The 11742-nt window shown below is 40.7% G+C and overlaps 1 protein-coding gene across 1 annotated transcript in view; it reads right to left on the bottom strand.

Annotated features, from left to right (window-relative positions):
• Nucleotides 1–10297, bottom strand: part of LOC108114957 — a 57193-nt gene extending 46896 nt beyond the window's left edge. Inside the window, exon 1 of the mRNA XM_017226151.2 lies at nt 9999–10297. The gene's annotated coding sequence lies outside the window, so the exon portion shown is untranslated. The remainder of the gene's footprint in view (nt 1–9998) is intronic.
• Nucleotides 10298–11742: the final 1445 nt, after the last annotated feature.

An 11742-nucleotide genomic window follows, 5' to 3' on the forward strand; every position in this document is an offset into this window, starting at 1 on the left:
TTCACAAGTATACATTGGGATATGAAAGAGCTTAGAACTTTCTGTGTTGTAAGTTTGCATTCATCATTAAAATTCAAGTAAAATACAAATATATGTGTGTGTGAGCGTACTTGAAAAAAAGTTTCAAGGTAGCATAAATATTTCCAAAACATTACGATTTAATGTTAATAATACTCAGAAAGGCAGAAGGCGGCACACGGTCTGCATTGCTAAATAACAATTCCTTGTTCTACCTTAAGATGACTTACTAAAATAAAAACACATTCGTTTAAAATTATATATATATTAGATCGGATAAATAAACGATTTAAAGATGTAATGAACATTTTAGTAAAATAGAAATCTAACTTTTTCTTTGGTTTTTGTTGGTTCCCTAAACTTGCCTCGGGGACTTCTCGCTTCAACATTAAACAAAATCAACGTTAAAAGCTATTTGCATTTTAACGAAACTTGCAAGCTATTCGCTTCTTAACGTTTTTATTCGGATTTTATTTGATTTTCGGTGTCTTTCCCCTTCCATTGGGTATATGTGTGTGGGTGCTCCCCTTTATATACAAGCGTGTATTACTCTCCCTTTGCCTGGCTATCTAAGTCGGAAACTTGTGTGATCCGAAAAACAAAGAGTTCGGCACTTAAAGCGTGAAAAGGCAATAAAGGAGGGAAATCAACTGGATTCGTCATTCGAATCGCTTTCGCTTTTCCATTTTCATAGATCGATGTGTGAGTGCTAGACGAATCAAGCCAGTTTGCTCGGAAATCTTTACCAATTCTTACAAAAAGCAGCTATTGTAGGCCAAACGTGACTTTAAAGACTTCACGTTTTTATTGAGCCTTTCCTTCGAATACATGCCTTTACATGTCGACTTTAAAGTAACAGCATTAGTTTAAACTTAAAAATTAATTTTCCAAGTTAATATTTAAGCTGGGTCAAAAGAGTTAATACATTTGTGGTGAACATCCAAAAAATCTCTCCCATTACAAGCTCTCAGTTGGTATTTTGGCTAGGCAGCGCCTCTTTTTCGACCGTATAACTAATTCAAGTGACTTGTCAAGGGGCCAACAGCCACGAACTCAAAAAAACCCGAATAAGAGTTTTTCTTTGCCACCTCTTTAGTTGGTCAGCAACTACAAGACCAAATTTTTGCTAGCGCCGAGAAGTTTATGCAGCCGAAATTGCTTGTTTGTCTGCAGAGCGCGGCCTGGGCCTAAGTCTTCAGCGGATGGATCCGAAGTCCTCCCTTTCCACGAGCCCGAAACATTTTGAAATTTCACTGCGGATTCACAAAATATTCTTACATTCTCACTCGCTGTCGGGGAAATTTAATTATGCGCACGCAACAAATTGATTTTCTTCCTCAGCTGTTTCCCAGTTTCCTTTTATTTTTCCTTGGCTTGCTGTCTCTTTGCATTTGCTATTAGTTTTCCTTTTCCGGCTTTTGCCGTTTTATTCCCCTTTTGGATTTGCCGGGCGGGTCTTTAATGACTTTTTGTGTGAAGAAGGCAACCCTTTTAACCAGGATTTTCCGCAATGCATTAATTGCGGTCTTGGCTCAAACCGGCTACTCTTTGGTTTTATTATTATACGGAGCGGAAAGGTGTAGTGCCTGCCACCCTGCGCCGATTGGATTAATTGAATTTTCATTCGAGCGCTTACTCAGGCTTCTTCCTCATCGCTCTGTTGCTGTTTATCAATTTACTGGCCAAGAACTTCTCCGGCTCACTTCGGGTGATGGCTTACTGCGGCAATCTGGCTGTCAACTAATTTAATTTGGCACGCCTTTCGTGTGTGGTTGCATTCCTAGCTGTGGGATAAAGCCTTCGAGTCTAAAAATTGGAAATGGTGTTTTTTCCCTTTGAGATATTATGTGCACGCTAGATTGTTGATGCAACGTACACCCGCCTCGTTTTCTAATTGAAATGCCACCAAACTATGCGTGAAAGTTGTTGAGCAAACTTTTTGGTGCCCTCCAAACAGAAAACAGTTCCAAATGCAATAAAAGCTGTTGGCCAGTAGTGGTGAGAGCGTTAAACACGAGAGGTTTGCCGCTGCTTCTGCAGGTGCCTGCGCTTGCTGCCGCCAACACATTTGGGCCACGAGCTCGACCACGTCCAGCTAGCTCATTTACATTCAAAATGGAAATGAGCAAACTGTCGCACATTTCCGGCCAACGCGTGAAAACTTTTAATTCGCCACGAGAAACTGGCATTGCTGGTGGTGAAACGAGCCAGCCATAATCACTTTGAATGTGCTTTAATGAATTAATTTGAGTGCGACATTGACAAATTGCAGGCGATAACAAATGGCCAAGAATGTGTGTATCTGGTGGATACAATCGGAGTGCAAAGATTGCGGCCAGCGACAGTGGTCCTAATGAATTTCGTTTACTGCCCTTTTTGGCGGAGATCAGGCCGCCGTTCCATGGCAACTAGCCAAGCGGAAGAGTCGAGGAATGGAGAGGTGCCTGGCGGTTACAGAGATACTGGGCGGATTCAGATATACCCCACCGACCGCATTTACAGATTGCAAAATGGGTGACAAGTTTATGACTTTTTGGCGGCACTCTGGCTTAGTCTTCCGCCTTTGTGCCAGGAACTCAAGAGGACTCCCCATTAATATTTTCGTTCCTTGACATGTCGGCTTCCTCTTGTGGTTTACCCAGCGTTTTAATGAGGTCATTGATCTCGCATGCGTTGCTTTAATTATGCAGGGAAAACACTCTCTCACGGCCTTGACAGGTTAAGTTATGGTTTTCAAGCCAAGGAAGCATTTAGGCGAAGTTCGTAACGAGCTCGACTTCTTATTTATTAAAAAAGTCCTATCTGCGTCATATTGGTAAATCTCTTTAGGCTAACACTGGTTTTAATTTATTTTATTTTATTTCCATTCTATACTTAATACAGAAATAATAATAATACAATTATTAGTAGCTGCAAATTGGTGAAGTTTAATTTATTTTTGTGAGGTTGACTAAATGGTAGGACTACCAGTTTCCGCCGATATTTTTTACTTAACAAATTGTTTTCATTTTGTATGGAATGATTTAAATTTTATTAAAATCTGATAACCTTGTGACGGATAAATAAGTTTCTGATTTTTTTAACTTTAATTTTTGGTTCATTCTTAAGAAATTTTCCAAGAGAAAGCTGCCATTAATGTGGGCAGTCCCACTTATCTTACACCTTTTCCACCCATGTCCCATCTAAACACAACTCTATTTGAGCCTCCTTTCTATGCTGTTAAATAACTTTATTCAGGTTCGACCTCGCATTTGCCATTTGCATCCCACATATCTCTTTCAAGTTGGCTCGCAAGAAACAACCCGAAATCCCTTCTCGGCACTTTCGCAGGCCCAAGTGTCACGCTTTCGGGCCAGCCAAGTTTCCCATTTAACTCTTTCACTTTCAGCTAACACGCTCTTCGGGGCTTTCCCTTGTCAGCCGAAAATGAATTTTCCTCGGTTCCAAAGGGACCGAAAAACAAACAAAGGAGAAGCGAATTTCGGGAAAGGCCAAGCCCCCGCCTGTGATATTTTAAAGACCTCCTGTCCCACCTCCATTAGTGCATTCTCCAATTTACGTGTTCATTTATTGCTCGGGTCCTTTGTTGTCCTATTCCGAGTCTTGATTTGCTCCTAGGTCCTGATTCCCGACGGTTGTTTATTACGTAGCTGCTGGGGAACGGCGCCCTCGACCCGACTTTGACTCTGGTTTTTGCTTACGGCTTGGTGGGATTAAGCTGTTTGCCTTCGTAATTTTCCCTGGTCCCAACCAGCTGGTTTGCACTGCTCTCCGGTTGACTTACTGCTTACTGCAACTTTGATTCCATGAAAGTTTTTTAATTAAAGGCATCTATTTGCCCGTGTTTATTTATGTTGCTACCAAAACAGCGGCATCAGCAGCCAACCTTCGGGGCCTTCCGCTAATTAGGCGCATTTATTGTCATCTCCAGCGCAAGTCCTTGCCTCTTTCTTGCCACCTCCGCGCCTTGCGGGATACGGAATGTCGCCTCCTCAGGTCGTGTCCTGGAAATAACTGACCATGATTGGTGGGCTGGCTAACGAACCTGTATGTACCCCACTAAAACACCTAAAGTCAAAGTAATAATACTTGTAAATAATTATAATAAAATGTATTTTGAGAGCCCGCCTGTTTGTCAATTACATGTTCATAATAGATCCTAAAAGTTATGGAAAAGTCAGAGTGTGTGGCAGGGTTACTTAAGCAGAATGATGTTAAAAATCGATTGTATCAAGGACAGCTACTAAATATTGCCTATAGCTTACTGAACACTAATATAATGGGCATAAAGGTAACATTTCGAGTGTTAGCTCTATTATTTTGAGCGCAGCTGTATATACTTATGTACAATTAGAGGTCTGCTGGATGCCTGGCACCTGCCCAGACTGCATAAATCACCGAGTGGACTCCGTTAATTTATTCTTGGTTGCGACCCTAATTTCTCTGAAGGTTGGTAATTGTTCCTGGAGGGGAACTTTTCGTGCCTCCTTGCGGCAATTCGGAGTCATAATCATTGTCAATGCTCATTTAATCAATGCAAGGTGACAGCGCTGGCAAATTATACGTAATTAAAGGTATTTATTGTCAACTTTAGTGAAATAAACAATTAAGAAAAGTGATTTTCTAGCGAAGTAACTTGTGCTGCATAGTAGGGCATTATTAATAAAGGCAGGGAAATATTTCTGTTTAATTCAGAAACATAACTTTCCAGCGTCAATGCCAAACAACTTCATCTGCTGACGAAACGTTTCCCAAACATCATTAACATTTCAATGCATATTTTAGTTAATTACGGCAATTGAATTAAGTGCAATTGAAATGCATACAGGCTTAACTTTTCGCTGCGACACAATCGCCCTTTAGGTATGATTATTACTCAACGTCAATCGATTAACCACTACATAATAATGACGCCTGATTTTTTAATTTGAATTGCACATTGAGGCTTGCGGACTTTCGGTCAGTACATTCAATGATACAGACAGATTTGGTTCGGCCTGATTAGCCGCTTAATTAGTTGCAGTAATTACAGGCATTTGCTTGGATAATTGATCCGAGTATGTGGCTGAAATGTTGCCCACTGTCAATTTACCTTTGTATCCGCATAAACTGGCAGGAATAAAGCTAATGCTCTGTGTGTGAAGTGCTTCTCTACCGATTAAGCTGTCATAGCTATTCAACAAATAGCGTTGTTTATCATTACGACCAACAAATTCGAAATGAATTGGAGTGTTGGAATATCGGGGGTTGTGGGGTTGTGGGGGTGTGGCTGAGCTGCAGCCATAAACGCTAAGCTTGTGGCTATTGCTGCCGCTATCCTTCATACTTTGCAGCTCGTTGGGGAGGGCGTGTGCAAGTGGGCGTGGCGGGGCTTTAAATCATATCTGACATGATAAATTAGCACTGGGAGCGCGTTTGTGTCTCGGAGTAAATGCACAAAGACAAAAAGCAAAGGAGATGCATCCATGTTCCATCGCTCTGTTCCCAAATTTATGTACTTTTCTTCCGCACCTTCAACGAATTTCAGATTCCAAAAAGGACTCCATTAGAATTTGTAGCTGATTTTATTTTGCACACCCGAACTTACCATCAGCCTGGTAGTATTTTTTAATTTTTTCTGCTTCCGCTCCGCTCTCAGTTTTCCCGCTGTTCCGTCCTCCTTTTTTCTGTTGACTATTTACGCATTCATGTGTGTATGTGCGCCGCCCCCTTGCGCTCTCTCGCTCTTTCCACTTTTCCATTTTCCCATTTTTCAATTCCATTCAGCTTTCCTTAATATGGCATTAAAGCAGATTGCAGTGTGTGGGGCGTGTGTGTGTGTGTGTTTGTGTGTGTGGGGAGTAAACAAATGTGCTTCGCAGTACAATGCGTGGCAGCGAGTTAGATACAGCTGGGTGTCGAATATGAAACGGATATGTGGGTCAGCAAAATAGCAAACAATTTTCGATTTTACGCTCTCTTTTCGACTGGGAAAGTCAACATTTTAGTGAAGAGCCGCAGGGTAAACAAATGGGTATAGCTATTGCAGACAAAAATCAGCATCCTACAAACGCACGTTGGAGAAAAGTGAGAATGCAGAAAAAGTAGGCCAATAGCTGATGGAAACGATTTTGTGCAAGCCAGATTTAGGTATGAAATGTATAAAATATACAAATATATATGTCGAATATACCCTTTTACTCTATCCAATATGCTCCTTCGCTTTAATAGTGAAATAGTGAAAAAACAACTCTTTTCCGATTATTAATTTACAAAATCACAACAACAATTTGATTCATGATTCGCATTTAATGGGCAAAACAAAAGGAATTAAATATGAAATATTCCGCCGTACAAAAATACTAAATACGCTTAACAAATAAACATAATAATTCATATTTTAAATTAACCGCATACAATAAATACAGCATAAATTGGGTATGTTATGTGAAAGGCTATTTTAAATATTTGCAATCCTGCGGCAAAAAATGAATATCCAATTCATTAAATGAGGAATACACAGTTAGCGCTGTGATATTCTCTGCCCATCACCCTAATTCCCCGACAGTGATTTCCCTAATTCGAGTTCATACATAAACACAAATAAATATTAAAGACTAAAAAACTCTTGGCATAAAGGGGAATGAAAAAGGCAGAAAATGGCAGCTTATAAAACATTTAAAAAAGATTTTCGGCCTGCTCGCAGAAGGAAAGATACCAAAAAGTGGTAAAAACTCATAAAAGAATAAAATATTTGTATCTAAAAGTTTACGTGAAAGATGTTTGAGCCAGATGGAAAGAGAAAAATTAGCATAAGTTCTTTGGAAAGCCGCTTAGGTTAAGTGAAAGGCGGCCAACCTGAATGGGTTGGGCCGCGCCCATCATTTCATTAGCATTCCATGGGGGTTCATAATTTCAATGATGAGTTTCTTTTCACAGCCCTAAACAGCTAAAAATTGCTAATTTAATGGAAAATTCATATCAATTTTTCATTGTAAACTCCAAAAACACGGCCAAACATACTTTAAGTAAATACATTTGGCATATTTAAGGCAGATAACTACAAGATGTTCTCAAACCTAATTATTTTACTACAAACTAAAAGCAGATTTAGTTTGCTATTGGCTCAGCTTGTGAAGACTAAATGTTAAAACAGAAAGGAAGGCTGTAGCTATGTGCCGCCATTATCAATAATCCATAACCCTACGAGCAAAATAATATTCCATACAACTGTTCCACCAACTGATAATCCATCTTTAACTAATAGAGCAGCATCTTTTGGTAAAACCTTGGTAAGCAAATTTCCTAAAAGTAATACCTTAGTTTCTTAATAACTTCTTCAGCAGTAATAATAAACGGACTTTCACTGATCTAGTTAAGTAAAAGAATAGCATGGAAAAGCCCAGTTTGCAGCCAAACAGATTGCAACTGATTGTTGCAAGCAAAACTCATTTCTTGCCAGTGAGTTAGTTTTCCATTTCCCAGGAGGAGAATCTGTTTACCATATGTAAAACTTTGTATAGGAAATGAAAATCACAATGCCGCACTGTTTGTCACTGTGTCAATGAAAGCTGCACGTTAATCCCATTTATCTTGCTTTGATTAAACAAAAAGCTATCAAGCCCTGTTTATATTCATTTCATGCTGTCTTAATTAATTACGCTTTTAAGTTAACGCCAATCAAATACGGTAATACACAGATATATAACTATTAACCCCCCATGTCTTAAAACTACCTTTTATGCGGTCTACCAATGTTCGTTTTGTGTCAGAAGACAATTTATAAAGATCGAGTGACTAGCCACCGACTGCAGCACATAGCCTACGTGGTTTTGTCTTTTCAAAATTTGTTAGAGCCCACCATCCTGTTGAATACTTTTGGAAGCAGCCAAGCAAAATGCTGAAGCTGAAGCCACAAGCCGGAAGTTGTAAAGACTGTGAGGACAAACGTCTCACTTGGCTTTTTGACAGCCTCTCGTAAAGCGCTCCAACTTGAGGACCCCCCCAAATTCCGCAACAAAAAGTGTCCTTCCACAGAACTTTATGTCCTGGATAGGCCTTGTATACATACTTATAGCTAAGTATTTGTGTATGTGCTTGGATTTATGTCGCGTATGCGACAACTCGCCAACTTTGAGTACAAGCAGACAGCACGCGGATGGAACCTGGTTCTAGGAACCGCTTAAGTTCTTCTAAGAAGTTGGGCGTACTTGAAAGAGCCTGACAGCAAACTTAGAATAATTTTCAGCATACACTGTTCCTTCGCCCTTGAGGATGGTTGCGATGTTGGAGAAGCCAGGAATCTGAAGTAATCATAGTTCTAATGCTTGCCGTTCAAACGAATTGAAAGGAATTTGTGTTCGAGGTCGGTTAAAAGTTATGTCTAAAGTCTAAACTAATAGCATACATATCAGACATGTCAAAATATCTTGGCACCTCAACAAATTATTAACCAACAGCGTTTATTTAACTTTTCCACTTATTTAAGAGCCCACTACTTTGACCCAACTCAGCATCGTTCTTTATTAACTGCCAAGTGGCATGCAAATCGCTGGCATTTCGTCCTCAGAAAGACATACAGCGAGCTTTACACTCTGTTGCCACATGTCTCTGGACATCGTTTGTCCTCCTGCAGAAAGTTTATCGACTTAGCCAGTCCCAAGGATATAGCATTTGTTGTTTCTAATAAAGTGCCTGTCTGACTTTTGTGTGACTTTGACGCTTCAATTTGCGCGCATAGCTCGCTTCACCTGGCTTTGTTTTTAACCTGTATCAATTTTATTTCATTTTCTTTTTTGTCAAGTCGTTACTGGTATTTGATAAGCACGAGTGTTTACCTGACAAGCTGGTTATTCGGGGAACAAGTCGCTGCGAAAGCAACAATCATCTAGAAAACCAGTCAGAGAACCCAGCGTTATGTTTGCCTCAAAATAAATATACTTGTGAGCTACCCTAATTTCGAAATAATTTATTCTTTAAATCGGGTTTATTAAAAAACGTTTTATTTGAAAACCAGAAACACGCTAGCTTCGCCTATCGAATGTTAATACACCCCAGCAATTAGGTCATGTCATGTTTACAATAAAGCATCTCGATTGCGAATCCGATACAAAAAAAAATTACAAAATCATCTTGGCATCATCTGTTGGTAATACCACTACTAAGGAAAATTTATTAACTGACTGTGACGTCACTGCCCATACGGGGTCTTTTAACTTTAATTAACTTACTACCCTATCAACTTATGTTCCTTATTTCTCCCCCATCCAGGGTAATGATATGGTTTTTGTTAAAACATCCGCATAAAATATTTATAATTTTTCAATATTCTCCATAGTTTATTTCTAATCCAAACAAGAAGAAACGCTATAGTCGAATGCCGCGGCTATAGGAAACCCGTTACTGTTTTACTAAATTTTAAAATATTCATTTTACTAATGGCAATACACAAAGCGCCACCTTTTGTCAAATAACTGGACGCCACAATTTTCCGCGGTTTGTGGGCGTGACAGGATGGTGAAATGAACTTGCGCTGCGTAGGGACCTCAAAAATCTGCCTACTTAATCTCAACAGATCCTGAGATCTCAGGGTTCATACGGACAGACGGACAGACGGACGGACGGAAATGGCCTAATCAACTTCGCTATTGATCCTGATCAAGACTATATATACTTTATAGGGTCGGAAACGCTTCCTTCGACCTCTTACATACTTTTCAACGAATCTAATATACCCTCTACGAGTAACGGGTATAAAAATCCTATGTCGAGAATACAGTTAGTTTAAATTCTGATAGGTTATATTTTTAGGTAATGACGAACACAGCAAGCTTTATAAATATTTTCTAATTTACATGCAATTTCATGGAAAAAACTTCCTCTCGATATACGATTTTCACTGCAAGCAAAGTACCGATGAGCTTAACTGACTTAGCTGACTGCTGTTGCACTTGGCGTATACGTAACATAAGCTAGAGGCCTACAATTTCAAAGCAACTTACCAGCACGGGCCCAATGCTAGAGAGTGCGTCTGTTTGGCCCAGACGGTTTGCACTGGATACTGGAACTTTAAGCCGCTTTGATGACTGTCGACAGCCGAAAGGCTTGTCTGGCAGGAGATTTGTCCTGTTGGAGGTCCTCGGCTCGCTTGTGACACGCCCGCTTCGCCCGAGCGCACACACGCAAACTTTTAGAGAGGAGGAAACCCCTTCTTCGGGAGGCAATTAAAACGCGTAGACCATTCGACTTTATCCGCGTTCCAGCTAGTGCCTTTTGGTAATTTTAAACTCCTAGGCTCATATATCCTTGACTGCCAAAAAGTTTGCCTGAAAATGTAAACATTTTTTTTTTCGACTGGCAAATTGCTGGAACGCCTTTGTAGTGTCGCGCACAAATATTCGGCAATTAAGCTCAGCGGGCGGGGACGCGCTCGGTCGGTATACGGTGCGTATGAGCGATGATGACCGTGCTGGAATTGATACCGGAATGCCTACAGAGTACTCGTAATGTAAGCAGGCGTCAGCCGGCTGGCGTGTGTCATCTTTAATGGCAGCCATGGCGACGGCAAACTCAAAGGAGCATGGAAAGGTATTTCCCCCCGCTCACAGATTGTTGTTGGTGTCGGTGTTGCGGTTTTTTGTGTGATCTGATCACGTATTGGCCGGGCCAAAAGCAACAACGACGACGACACTTTGTGGGTCTAACAAGGGACGCATTCTAAAATATATATTTCACATTTGGGCAAAGGCCTAGGAAGTTTTTATAATCTTTCTGAGTCAGTGCGGCTTTCTATTGAGCTGCTTCCAAAAGTCCAGCACGTGAGTTGAATTTAAACATGTGGGAGTACGAATTGAAAACTGAAGCTGAAGATGACAGCTTTCAATGAAACCCACACGGTATCCACTTCATTTAAGGTGTATGTGATTCTTGAAAATTAAATGTTCCCCTAAGCAGTTCTACCACTAAGAACATATATATGGACAAATTAGTTCAGTTAATCAAAAGTATTAACCGAAAACAGTATTTAATAACTAAATTTACAGATCACCCAAAGGAAGTATTCTAATGAATAATTAGGACAAGCGGATTTCACTTCAAAGTACTTATGAATATTCTCTACCTAAAAGTAGGCGACAATTAATCATATTTTAACATCTCATAGATCTGTTAAAGTTGCCGTCTTCGAATATGCCAGCGCTTTCCAATTGCCCCAGCAGACACCTTGATGCGTTCCTCCCAAAGAACGTCCTACATTGTTTTCATTTCATTGGGCATGTTCATCAATTCCAATCGAAGGCCCATTATGAGGCTTGGCACGCCTGGACTTTCAGACCGCGCACTCATCGCCCAGAATGAACACAGCCCGTTGCCGACCGAGCGATTCATTCATGAAAAACTCCCGCACCAGCAAAGCTTGGACTTTAAAGACCGATACACACGACTTGAGTGGGGTTTTCTTGCACAGTTCGCGTTGCCTACTTTTCGGGGTGGCAGCAGCCGTAACACAAATCGAAATCAGTGCGCGACTTGCGCCGGAATTTTGGATGAATTTTCCTGCGGACACACAACCAGACGACTCGAGATTTGCACGGGAACTGAAACTGAAACCGAATCAGAACGAGTCTGATTGGGTCGCAGCAGCCGCCAAATGGAAGAAGCTGGGCTACTTCGTCGGCAGAGAAAGTGAAACGTAACGCATACGCAGCGTTGACCCGCTTCCCCACATGGCCAGCCGACGCACAAAAG

This window comes from Drosophila eugracilis, unplaced genomic scaffold (genome assembly GCF_018153835.1).
Source record: "Drosophila eugracilis isolate 14026-0451.02 unplaced genomic scaffold, ASM1815383v1 contig_1897, whole genome shotgun sequence".
Classification (NCBI taxonomy): Eukaryota; Metazoa; Arthropoda; class Insecta; order Diptera; family Drosophilidae; genus Drosophila; species Drosophila eugracilis.